The 14,202-nt window shown below is 33.3% G+C and overlaps 1 pseudogene; it reads left to right on the top strand.

Annotated features, from left to right (window-relative positions):
* Positions 1-14,202, top strand: part of LOC139823365 (lipase 3-like) — a 167,654-nt pseudogene that overhangs the window by 25,728 nt on the left and 127,724 nt on the right.

The raw sequence follows: 14,202 nt of genomic DNA on the forward strand, positions 1-14,202 counted from the left end.
TTGCTATTATGCTTACTTCCGCGCTTGTTGATCTCGCCGAACTGCGCGTCGGATTTTTGACGAAACGCGGAGACGCGATTCGATCTTTTAAGGACGTTCACCGGTCTTTATACTAGAGAAAATCGAAATTTTATAGATTTTTTTGAAACTGTGAATATACGTTAATTTAGGTGTGCTTTATGCGTGGTATAAATTTCAGTACCCCTTGCGGTATAAAAATCGAGATATTGAGCCTCAAAGTTTCAATTTTTGCCAAAATTTAGTAAAAGTTGAAACTTTGAGGCTCAGTATCTCGATTTTTATACCGCAAAAGGTACTGAAATTTATAACACATAAAGCACCTATTAACGTATATTCACAGTTTCAAGAAAATCTATAGAAAATCGATTTTCTCTAGTATAAGGACCGGTGAACGTCCTTTAAGGCGTCGGACGTGCGAACGTCATCTGAAATCCTCTTTCTCCGAGCTTACCGACGTTTCTATAAGCCTTCTCTCCTCCGTTCACACATACGCCTGCTCTTCGAATCGCACGACGGCAGATATCGTCATATTTCTTTACAGTATCGCCGTACGATTGAAAAAATTCGTCGGAAATAATTTACGTGGCGCCTTTTCAGCTCACGGCTGTATCTTTACGCAATTCACACATGAAATGGCACGGAGAGACAACAGATATTTATAATTCTATAAAGTTACCGGAATTATAAATATTTAAAATTTTTTCTCTTTCTAGTGGCATTCCGTGCAGAAATAGTGGAAAGATATTCAGAAACTTATGTAGTAATCATAATAACTTCAACGAAAATTTCGTGTATCATGCTGCTCCAGTACAAAAAAATAGTAAACACTACATAATCTCTGTTTGTATGTACAAGAAAAATAATAAGAAAAAGAATTAGAAAATAATTAAAAGGATAATTTTTGCACTGTTTTTTTTTACAAAAAAATAAAGTCTGAGCAAATGTGAAAAATTTGCTTATATATATAAACATATTTTATATACAATTATTACATTTATATATGATTATATATATGATTACATATAGGCAAATAAATGAATAATGCAAAAACAATAAAAAAACAATGCAAAAATTCTCATTATTTTCTAATTCTATTTCTTATTATTTTTCTTATACATACGAACAGAGATTATACAAGAGAAAAAAAGTATATGTGGACATATTTTATATAATATTTTCTACAATATCCCAGATAACACATACACGTTTCAGAAATGTTTTATTAGCGTTTTTCCGAAACGTTTTATAACCGATTTCTAGAAATGTTTCTCATGAGTAAAAATATCCATTCAAAAAACGTTCGATGAAACGTTTCTTTTCCAATAAAATAACGTTTAAAAAACTATTATAGAAACGGTTTGTTTTAATGATAAAAAGATTTTAGATAGACATTTAAAATTCCTACTTTTCACGTCTTTTGAACGTGTTTATGACGTCTTTGAGTGAGAATGTTTTAGAAGCTTATTGCATATACCATCTATGGCGTCTATTCTTTTTCGAAGAAATTCCTGAACTGGTGCACATTCGTGCAATAAGTTAAAGTGAAACAAAATATACTTGTCTCACTCTAACTTAATTGCATTCTTGATGTGCACCAGTTCTGGATCAGTTGAAGGATTCTTCAAAACAGAACACACATATAAATGTTCTTTCAATGGCCACGTTCAGCAGAACGTTTATTTTGCAACTGTTGGAAGTTTTCTAAGCTCAGGTTTGTCCGATGACAAATAGATTAAGACCGGTAGAACAAAATTAATTTAAGTAAATAAGTGAATATATGTGCATGGATAAAATGATTTATTTTGTGCAATAATTAATGCAATATAAATTTAAATGTTTCAAAAAAGGCTATTAAAGCTATTATACATACATACATACATATATATATTATTTTTTCTTATTATATATATATATATTTTTTCTTATTATATATATATATATATATATATATATATGTTTAATAGCTTTAATATAATTCCAGGTAGCACATATTAGTTTCATGTACGTTTTTTGAACGAAATACATAGTTTCATAACCGTAAAGAACCATTAAGAAACGTTTGAACAAAAATGTTTTTGAAACCATGATTTAAAAAACATATTTTTTACGTTTCTACAGTTAACAAAAATACCTATTTACATTTTTCCTTTCAAAATTATAATTTGCTTTTATCTATATGTATATATATATATATATAATTTTGAAAGGAAAAATGTAAATAGGTATTTTTGTTAACTGTAGAAACGTAAAAAATATGTTTTTTAAATCATGGTTTCAAAAACATTTTTGTTCAAACGTTTCTTAATGGTTCTTTACGGTTATGAAACTATGTATTTCGTTCAAAAAACGTACATGAAACTAATATGTGCTACCTGGGATTATATGATTACTAGTATGATTATATTGATTATATATATTTATATATGTTTATATGAAAAATTGTTCACTGGCATGCCTTCTAAAAACAGATGCGCATTTTCTGCTCCGATGGAAATAAACAAAAAAATCTTGCGTAAATTATACATACAGTTTTTTCGATAAGATTTGGCATATGTTTTACCGATACGACGCAATGCGTTCGAGAGGTAATGATTAATGAGAATCATATGATGTATTTCTGCCGATAAGAAAATCATTCAGTCATGATGATGAAAAGGCTTTATTTTTCATGAAACGATAAATGCTGTAGAAAAGAGTGAGAAAACTCAATGAAAATCCCGTTGCGTCATTTTCCTCGGAAGTATTATATAGTCGTCGCAATTAATTATGACGTTATGCGTATATTACCTTACGTTGCTGCATTATCCGCGCAGATGCAGCGCTGAAATAAAAACAATGTAAAATTGTTTTCCGATCGAATATTTTTATTACTTTTAAAACCTCTTCTGCCAATAGTCGTGCTAATCCGACCGCGAACGATCGTGACGATCGACTAAAAATATTGTAATATTGATACCTGCATCGTTCTTTCGTGTCATCGTCCATCCACGCGATAAGGCTGATCCGCAAACAATTATTTTCTACCGCCATCACAATGGCTTTAAAATTGAAATAATAGACCTTGATACGCGATATCTTTAATATGTGATCTTATCTAGCATTATTCTCAGAATTCATCGTTGAGGTCATCATCCTGATCCGAGACAACATCTGAGACACAACAGAACCGAACGTGAAATGCATGTTACGAGAGATATACAAAAGAGAGATACATATAAAATCAATTCTACATGATATTATACTATATTTTTATATCTTTCTCTTTTTTTCTCTTTTAGGGTGTTGTAATTTTATTTTTACATCTTATTTTATTTTACTTATTCGTTTTTTTTTAAAGACCGATTATAATTCCGATGCTTTAATATTTTTAACGACACGTCGCGGTCGTTCGGAAAACCTCACATTTTCCACCAAATAGACCTTGACGATAAATGAACATCTTTATCGTTGCGGCTCTTATGTCATTGTTATGTTACTTGTTGTGATGTCATCGCTGATCTAATGCCACGGCCAAGACCTGTTGAGAACGAGCTGCAAGATGAATTGATAGAACATTCGCGTTTTGGAATCGGAAGAATAGGAGATTCGAAATCTAGACCCCATTTCCACCAGATATTACAGAACATCGAGCAAACGAACGAAAAAGAACACAGACATTACACGCTTTTTAACTAATGATAGACAGTAGACGCATCTTTATTTATCGTCAAAGACAAACACGAGAAACAAAAGTAAAAAAATAGGCTACAAAAGCAGGGCTACAAAAACAACTGCATTTTATCTCATAAATCTTCGTCCCACCGATACCTGTAGGTCTATTATGTATTTATAGAACTCTTAACAACAGAGCCGTTGAAAGTCACAGAATAGAACTGCAGGTCATTTTTGACCCATGAAAAGAAAATATTCCCAAAATGCTAAATATATGTATTGCCTTCTCATGGATAAAAAATAACCTGCTGTTCTATTCTGTGACTTTCAATGATTCTGTTGTTCAGGCCCTAGGGTTGTCAAGTGTCCGGTTTTGAACCAGACTGTCAGGTTTTCAGGAGTCTTGTCCGGTGTCCGGTTAAAAAATCAAACCGGGCATCTTAAGTCGGTTTTTAAGTATACCCTATTATACTTAATACATTTGAGTATATTAAAATTTGTCAAGGGATGGAAGAAATTTATTTGAACAAAATGCTACCAATTTTTTATCTTCATGGATTTCTTATTTTGAGAAATGGTATAATTTCAAAGATAGCCCGTTCCATTTTTCAAATCTTTGTCTGTCAAAACTTGATTCATTAAAAGATATTATAAAGACAACAGAAGTTCTCAAATTACAATTTGATGGAGATCAGTTATATGAAGAGTATAGAATATTAAAAATGATGTTGCTCATCATATTTACAAATAACTTACTAAAAATAGTTTAGGCTGTACTTTCAATACCAACAAGTAATGCTTTCCCGAAGGAGTGTTCAGCTTATGCCCGTTTTCACCAACGTCATTTAACTTTAAGCTTAGTTGTAACTCATTGTCTCTTTCTAACAGTCTCCCTTAGAAAGAGACGAAGAGAGTGAGTTAAACTAAGGTTAAACTTAAACGACGTTGGTGAAAACGAGCATTGATGGAACAAATATAGACAAAGTCAAGAAACAGAATGAAAGTTGAATTTGTCAAAGCTGAAATATTTACTGACATAAATTTTAACATGTTACGTAATGAATTCGTAACTATGCCTGATCTAAACCTAATCAATTACGCAGTAACAAGTACGAAAAAATACAACTTTAATTAATAATTTAATAATTTAATTAAAGTCTAGGCTCATAAAATAAACTTTTCGAGAACTCTGTTTTTAAAACTGTCTAGATAACAATATTATAAGTAATTTCTTATAATTCAAACCCAAGCTATCGATTGAGTCTACTTAGAACTTGATCGATTGAGCGGTTATTGAGATCTCAAAATCTCGGGTACTCGCAACTCGTGCGTTCGCGTAAAAGAGTCACGGTGCGGTCTCGCTTCGCGTGTACTTGGCGCGAGACACTAACGTGTCTCTTGATTAAATTTTTATTTAATATAATTTTCTAATTTTATGATTATTATTTCTGTTCGGTTTTGTCCGGTTCGGTTTTGTTACCAAAAGTAAATCTTTACCTAAAAAAAAAGAAATGTTGATATTCCTAATGTTGGTATTATAATTCCAAGGAAATTCCAAAGAAAAAGATTGTGTTTCACTAAACTTAGTTTATGTAATATAGCTATCTATAGTTTACGTAACGTTTACTATATAGATAAATAATAAATCAAGAATAATGTTGAAAATAAAAGTTTTAGTTTTAAAGTTTTAAAAAAGCAGAAACCGTGCAACCAGAAATCGAGACTATACAAAAGAATATAAATTGAATACCATAAATAATTACAGAGAATTTGTTATTAAACGTAAACTAACGAAAAGTTACTACGAGAGCATGAAAAAAGTGTAAGAATGCAAGTAATGGATAACGAAAGTATTGATATATCTTTTTGCTGTAGAGAATTATACTGTTAACAAATCGATTTATCTTGAAATATATCAGTCCTCGGACTAGGTACTGCGATTACTGCAAGAAAATATTTTCATTGTACTTCAGGATTTTCATTGTTCTCATTCGTTGGATATGAAATAGTGTCGTCTATTTGGTCTACAATCATTTCGACTGTCTGCTCTAATAGTCGAAATTTAGAAAAGAAATTGAGAACATCTAATTCACCAAAATATTTTAGATCTTCTTATAAATTCTTCATCACTGCTATAAATGTTCACATCACAATTATCGAAATCCATGTTGCTTAATAATACACACAAAACTCAAATTCTATTCACTTCAGCTTATAACTTTTATAAAAGAGTTATAAGATGGGTTATGATCTTCTAGTAAACGTAAAACCAGAAGTTAACCAGTGAATTTTCTGATAGTAAAAGTTAGCGCTACGAAGTTATTAGTTTAGTAATCAATCATGAACTGGAAAACGCAATTTTTATTTTAAACTTTAGGTTAAGCCTAAACTACAAGTTAACCAGAGAATAAAAAACCGGGCCTAAGCAAACACGGCAGCTGTTAAGAGAAAGTAAATTCACGTATTCGATACATTTCGCTTTCATCATTGTGCGTTTTCACAGTTAGTATGTTAAGTGGCTTAGTAGTATGTAAGTTTATTAATAGGTGTTAATAAATGTTAAGAATTATTACTCATTAATTATTTATATTATTTAAATTATTTTATTACCTTAATTTATACATTTTTTTTAATAGAAGAAAATATTAATATATCTTCAGAATTTTATATCTACACATGCACGCAAATAAATAAATTTAAAATTCTATTTTAAAACTGCAATTTATTAAAAAATACATAGTATCAAATAATAAAAGCGTGCCCGTAGCATATATATGTTTGTAATATTCTATTGTATATAAAAAATGTAGTTCCAGATTACTTGCAAAAATTTTTCATTGAGTAAAGTACTTCACATGAGCATGTTCGAGAAAAAAGGCTATTGTTCTCCTTTAATTCTAAAAGTCGATTCTCGAATTAATCAATTATCATCTATAACTTTTTAAATATCATTAATTTGAATATCAACATAAATCCGAAACTAGATAGTTAACTTTGCATCGGGACTTTGCCACAAAACAGATTCTATATATACATATAGAGAAGAGGATTATATTTCTATTCTTAAATAAGCGACGAAGACAAAAATTAAATCATCGAACGAAATAATCGATTTTCCTTTGCGTTATTTATCGCAATGTGCAAAACTTTGATTCGACGGACGTTATTTGAATTTTCGTCTCTCCGAGTCATATTTAGTCGTCCGCAAATCCAAACGTCACCACACGCCGGTAAATCACTGCAGTAAACCACTGAATTAACATAATCTTTTCGTTTGCGTGTGTATACAGTTGCGCCTGTACGCGCTAATTCCTAGCCAAGTATTTTCGCACAAGTAAAGCCGGGACTTAACATTTCATACACCTTATCGTGACAACAGAAGCGCAATTATATAAACCACTGCGCATAATACAACACAGTAAACAACATATTTTTGTATGTAATAACAATTCGTGGAATTGCGTGCACAAACATGTGCGTCAAGCCGACGCATTGTCTATGCAGTTCCACGCGCATCAGTATTTTCAGTTTATGGCACGCAGCTACTTGTTGCTATTCCCAGCAGGCGACGAATGGATTGACATATACTATTGCTTATTCATACAGCACGAGGCATGCATTGCTAAATTGATTCTTCTGAGTTTTATCGATTTGTTGACGAGAAGAATCCGCGCTAAACTTGCAACCACATCGTATATAATGAAATATAAATAAAATTGACAGGAAAAAATATCCCCTTCTCGGATAACGGAAGTACATTTTTGGTATTCTTAAAATAAATTAATGAGTTCCACTCTAAAAGTGAATAACTGAATAATGAAATATTTTTTTTATCATGTTGCTATATTAAAAAGGAGAGATTTAAGACTGTTCTCTAACTGTTCAAGAGACCAATATGGTAAAATAGCTCGGAATCGTATAACGGTTCGCGATCGACGTATCTCTCTTTCTCTCAACCACTTCTTTTTTTTCTCCATCCTTTCATAATTCTTCCCTCCTTCACGCGGTATTACGCGAGTGTCACGCGTCGAGACTAACTTATACGATTTGACATAGAGCTACTGGCGGTAACGAGCCACCTGGAACGAGACTTAACAAGCATCTCACATTTCTATGATGTATCTCACGGTGTTAACGTAGTGAGCGATACGTCCGCGATGATATTTATCACGGTTTTTCAAGACCGTCCACTGCGCGATGACGGGGGAATTTCGGCAGCATGAAAGATCTCACCGCTACCCAATCTCGATTATACCGAACTTGTCAGGTATAATTCGCAGTGTCGATGTAAAAAAAAAAAAAGAGAGCGTATTGACGCACCAGCATATCATTGGACTAACGATACATATAAATGATGTAAGAGTTAATCGACAGACGAACGTCGAAGCGCAATTAATCTCTTATTATTTTTTTCTTTCTTTTGCATTTTATATCCTGTTGATTCACGAATGCAAAACGGAAATGTATGTACGTAAACGAGAAGTTAAGCGCAAGATATGGTAACTGACGTTCGATTAAAATTTATTATTGGTGATTGAAATTTATTGTCGTACGTCTCGCGTCATATGAAGTGTTTGGTAATCAGGTGCGATTAGAAAAATATTCTTTTGCTTCCTCATAGAGGAAGCTTTGTTTTTTTTATTGCAGACAATATCAAATACGCTCTTTTTCTTTTCTTTTCACGGAGATGGTGTGTGTTGACAGATGAGGAGTTTGAGTTTTGCAATGTAACGTATCGCTCGTCTGGCTGATTTTCTTGACTAAATTTCAAATACCTACCTAGAGGAAAGTTCAACGTGGATATTTCATGAAGCTTCTCGTCAGGCTTAGTTTCGTGGCTTTCTTGTCACGCATCGGACTCACGCTCGTTGGACCGCGGCGTTTCAGCGCTGCATCCACTGTTGTCTTATGCTAATCTGAAGACCTGACATTTTCGCATTACGCAATGCTCGCGCACGATATCTAAATTCCCTCTCTCTCTCTCTCTCGCGCGCGCGATGTACCGTACATTATCCCGTCGTCATCCGCCGATCATCAAATACGCGCCTATCAAATATGCGCCTGTTAAATATTCTGGGTAATCATATATACCTCTGATATCGCGATACACCCTGTTTCGGAAACTTTTGGAAATTTAGACGTAGAAAATGTCGTTATTTCTGTGTATTTATTATTTCTATGTGTAATCATTATTTCTGTGTATCCGAGATCCAGAGGAATGTAAGTTTTGAGATTTTTTAGTATGTTACTTTATACTTATCGTTCGATCTTTACCGATATCGCGCGGTATATTTGCAATAACGATATATAACATATACTTCCATATCGTTTAATCGCTCCTATCTCAAAAGCGAAATGTTGCAAACGTCTTATATGCACGATAAAATGATACGCACATTTTTTTTCTGCGTGTAATATTTGCAGCTCTATCGCTGAGCCATGTTTACGGAATCGATATGAGCTGACGTCGCAAACGAGGACTACCACTTTTAATTATATATGTTAATATGCACAGACACGCATGTTAACGTATTCTCTGGCGCCAGCTCTTCAAAATAAGCGTTCGATATTTTTTCTCGCTGGCGTTGTCTGTAAGAATCTCATTAATTCTCGCGAAATTACGCGTGCTGCGTGTCAAACGTTATCTTGGCACAGAAAAAGATAATTGGCTGAGTATCTCACGGCGGGTGCAATTACAAAATATTGGATTTTCTCGTGCGCCGTAGATCACGATCCTCAATTGATGTGACGGACGAACAAAACATTCAAAATATTCGGACGATCCTGAATCCGCTTCAATATAGGAGACTCATCAATCGCGTAATTCAGTGTCAAACTGTAATCGCATTCTGTATTGGGTTGTAACGATGATTATCGGTGTGTTATTAAATGTTATATAAAATAACTATAAAAATGACGCAATTGAGGCCATTAATGGAAAAAGAGCACATAGGCTTGTGCCCTTTTTCCGTAAATCGTCTAAATTATATATATATATATATATATATATATATATATAAATTAGACGATTTACGAAATTTTATATATATATTTTTTATATATAATTTTTTATATGATTTTATATATATATATATATATATATATATATATATATATATATATAACACATACCTGAATCGATTTAGACGATTTATGAAATTTAGTAAGCCTATGTGCCCTTTTTCCATCAATGACCTCAATTTTAAATAGCAATAAGATAACGTAATTTTTTATTTAACGTTAAATTTAGAATCTATCTTTTTCTTATCAAATATGTTGGAATTATCGGAATCGGAAATGTCAATTTGCTGTCATCACGTACACTTCAAATTAGATTACGTCAATGGTGAACTAAGTATAGAAAGTCTATAGAAAGAATTCAAATAAATATTCAAATTTATAATAGACACTAAGTGAAGGAAAACATTCATAATTAATTTTATCGCGCTCAAACAGCACTGAAACACACACATCCAGTCTAAAAATAATTGGATCTCAAAATATACTTTACTATATCGCATTTATGCTTCTCGTTCGATTTATCAGCGAGACGTTTTAAATTCGATACCTACATAGAACACTTAGCATCAGCGTGATGTTAAAAATGACTTATCTGGCGGATGTTCAGCGTGAAATGGACGAAAAACATAAATAATGCATTTACACTCGCCAAATTCAAACAACGGGTGATAGAATAAGTGACTGTTCGTATATTGTTAGGATGTTAATGAATATCAGTGTTTATTTAAGATATTTCCATTAAGATTTCATCTAAGCACTCACGACCTGCGATTGTATTTCCAAGTTAAACTAATTACTAAATTAGTTACTTTTTAACGAAAATTTTTTGTTCCATTAAATTTTATTCGATGTTTAAAAAACGTTGATGTATTTCTATACAAATAATTTATATAACATGAATTTTGTAAACAACAATAACAGCATTATTATAGACTGGCAAAGTAGGTTTTTGAAACAAAGGACAAGATGCTTTTAAAACAAACAAAACATATAGTAACTAACAAACTAACTACAGTGAGTGATAAAAAAAAAAAAATGCTTTTTTTCCTTTGAATTTAATTCTTGGATATTTTAAATTTAATTAAATGTATATCATTAACTTAATAATATGCGGAAAACAGGAAGATATCAAAGATTTCTTTCATCAAACTCATAATTAAGAAAAAAAAAATACATTTCTTCCTACATCACGCGTGTCGTTTCTTTATCTTTTTTTTAGTATTCAATGCGATAAAGATCTAGATAGTATCGCAAACAGGAACCGGTTAATCCGGAAACTTCCAAGCGAAAACGAGACTCGCGATAAGACTTTTCAGATATCAATTGTTATTTTTTGTATTCTAATATATTCGCGATACTGAAAGACTTCACGATATCACTGCTATTATTACCTTATCCACTTAAGAAAAATTATAAAAAATTAGCAAAAGATTTCTACGCGTATCACGCGTCTCGAAAATATTTTTATTAATTAAATACTAACCTATGGTTGACTTTTTCTTTCTTTATTTATTTATCGTTAGTTATCTACGTGAGATCTAACTGGCTGTTTTATCGCTTAGTGCGATAATTCGTTTTTTTTTATTGATTGTTTATTCTATCGCAATGTAACGATGCGCTGCGTTCGGCGAAGTTTTTTGTGTTGTTCGGGTTACCTGTCTGCAAAATTACACGATCGTGTACATGTTTGCTTTCATCACTTGTACGATGATAAATTGGCGCAATTTAAATATTTATAGTTGCCGGTTGATACTTCAATATTGATATGAGATTATGACGTGAGTATTCAGCTGCAAGCTATGATCGTGCCAAATGTAATGGTCTCAAGCTGGCGTTATAACAGCCTTGAATCTACAGTGAATCTCCGATCGAATAATATCTAGCAGTTTTGTTTGGGGTTTAGCGACACGTTCGCATCAAATGTACTTTTTATTTTTACTAGACACTACAGACGCGCGCTTCGCGCGCGCTATTTAGCTTTAACATTATGCTATTACTATTACACTATTAACTCCTTGATACACACAACTGTCAAAATATACAATGACAGCTGCAAATGAAGTAAGCGCAGCAAGAGAACCAATCGGCATCGCGGAAAAGCGACAACAATAAACTTCACATCTCCTTTTTAGAAGAGGATCTCTGCCTTACGCTGCTTAGACGATAAGCCACATCTATGGAAGTAGACAGACGATAAAACAATTTGCCATAATTCAATATCCGAATAAAATATAAAACAAATTATATATAATATTTCTAATAGTTATTAATTTTTAAATAGTCATATTATATGTAAAAAATTGACATAATTCATGATGATGATTTTCTCAAATTACTTGTCTTTTTCAGATTTTTTTTTAAACTTTTCTTTGGAATATAATTACCTTTATTAATTTATTAATTCTGTTATTTATCTGACATTTAAAAAAATAGAAAAAATTTTTACAATGAAAAGGTTAGCACATTTAAAAATTTATTTTTTGTACAAATGAGAGTTAGAAGGCGAACTCCGCACATCTTGCAAAAAGTTATTAATGCAATGTTTCGTAATTTCTCGCACGTCGCGACGCAACACGAAAATCCATCGATGGTATTCTGTTGGTATAGAATATCCTTAATCCTAATCACTTACGTCAAAAAACAATAAAAACAATACGTGGAATAATTACCCCACGTTCCGTGAACATTCGCGTCACTGAAACGGCATCTTAGAAGTTAGCATCAATTTATCGGCTCATTCGACAGACGAGTAATCTGCGATTCTCGAGATTACTCGGCACTGATTGGAAAATAATTGAATTATCCAACGGAGTTTCGTACTTGCGTCAGATTGCCGCGCTCGTGTGCATCTGCCGTCGGCGCAAATTTTCCTTTTACGTACATTGATCATATCGTGTCGCTGCGATGGAGAATATAAGGCTTGTTTCACATAGCGCGCGTTAACACGTTACATCGCAGCCATTTATGAGCGTGTATCCGCGAACTTATTACTTTAGTTTGGTCCAGAGACCATAGAGTGAAAAAATACTCGCGATACCACGCTATAAAGTATATCATACAGCACAACGCGATAAAGATATCTGAAAGTCACGTAAATCGTCATTAACGATCAAGAGTTGCAATCAGCAATAATCTTAGATTCTTCGATGTTATAAATAAAAAGGAAAACATATATTTTGTGACAATTGTTATAAGTAATCTTCCACATTTAGAGAATATTATCTTAACAGAAATATAAAAAATTTATAATAAAAATAAATTTTATATCTTACGGGCTCCGCCAGATAAAGCTGCACTTTAATACACGTTTCGATGAATGATTTCATCCGCGCTTTATTATTTAGAAATTATCCGTCATTACGGAGAACGATGATTAGATATTCCAATTGCTGTTACGCGAGAATGCGTAATCGCGGCTGGCGCAATGACTGAGCATAGGTCGACAAAAACGCAATACACCGCGGAATTATCGCTTCTCGTGAAATATGATATTTTTATCGATTTCGGGCCACACCTGCCAAAAACTCTCTCGGACTCTCTCGGATGAGCCGCAAACAAGAGATCGTTTTCCGATATCAAGGGGGATTGAACCTGACGTACAGATTAGATAAAGCTAGCCGTATAGAAATCTAACCGTGATATCGCACCGCCGAAGAAGTCGACGAATCCTCTTCCTCTTTATAGGTCGCTACGCGTCCTAGATAAAAAAACGCGAAAGTAGGCCGAAAGGATTTCGCGATACCGCGCTCGCATATTTGTCTTACAATTAGTTGATTTTTATGTCAGGATTCGTTTGATATTCACGCTGTTGCCAGCTCGTCATTCTGTCACTCAAATTTCGCAGAGGAGGGGGATAAGGAAGGAAATCGGGTTAAATTTATAATTTAAACCTTCCCTTTCGTGTGCAGTGATCGTTATTTGGAGATCGGAAATATCTACGTATGTAGATACCCATCCCATATAAGTTTGACATTTGCAACATTAATCGTGGCTTTATCTTATCGATTGGAGTATCCTCCTCTGTAGCCAATGAAGCGCTGACTGACACGACGACCGACGCTTCTATAAAATGTTTAAAAATTAAAGTTTGTCCGTTTCTGTCCGACGAAAACGGGTTCATACGTCGAAGAATCGATCCATAATTGAGTCGGCACGAAAAACGTCGAGAGAAATATCGGGTGACTATACGTAAAGAAACGAAAAGAAAACAAACGATAACCCTGAGTAACTTGCCTCCCTTCCTCTCTCCCGGTTCGACTGGGAGGACAATAATCACGGTGATTGCTGGCATAATGACCGTCCTGGTTCACCGTGGTCTACGTTGCAACTTTCACGTAGACCCTTTCGTGTTCGCGTATAACAATATATATTGCGTGCGGCATAAGGATATCTCTCGGAGAAAACGACTGGTTTTCCCGCATGCGCGAACCGCGTAATATGATAACAACATAATAATCGTGTAATTAATGCGGGTAGTTAAACGTCACGCCTATGTATTTACATGCAGCC

This window comes from Temnothorax longispinosus, chromosome 1, assembly GCF_030848805.1.
Source record: "Temnothorax longispinosus isolate EJ_2023e chromosome 1, Tlon_JGU_v1, whole genome shotgun sequence".
In the NCBI taxonomy this organism is placed as follows: domain Eukaryota; kingdom Metazoa; phylum Arthropoda; class Insecta; order Hymenoptera; family Formicidae; genus Temnothorax; species Temnothorax longispinosus.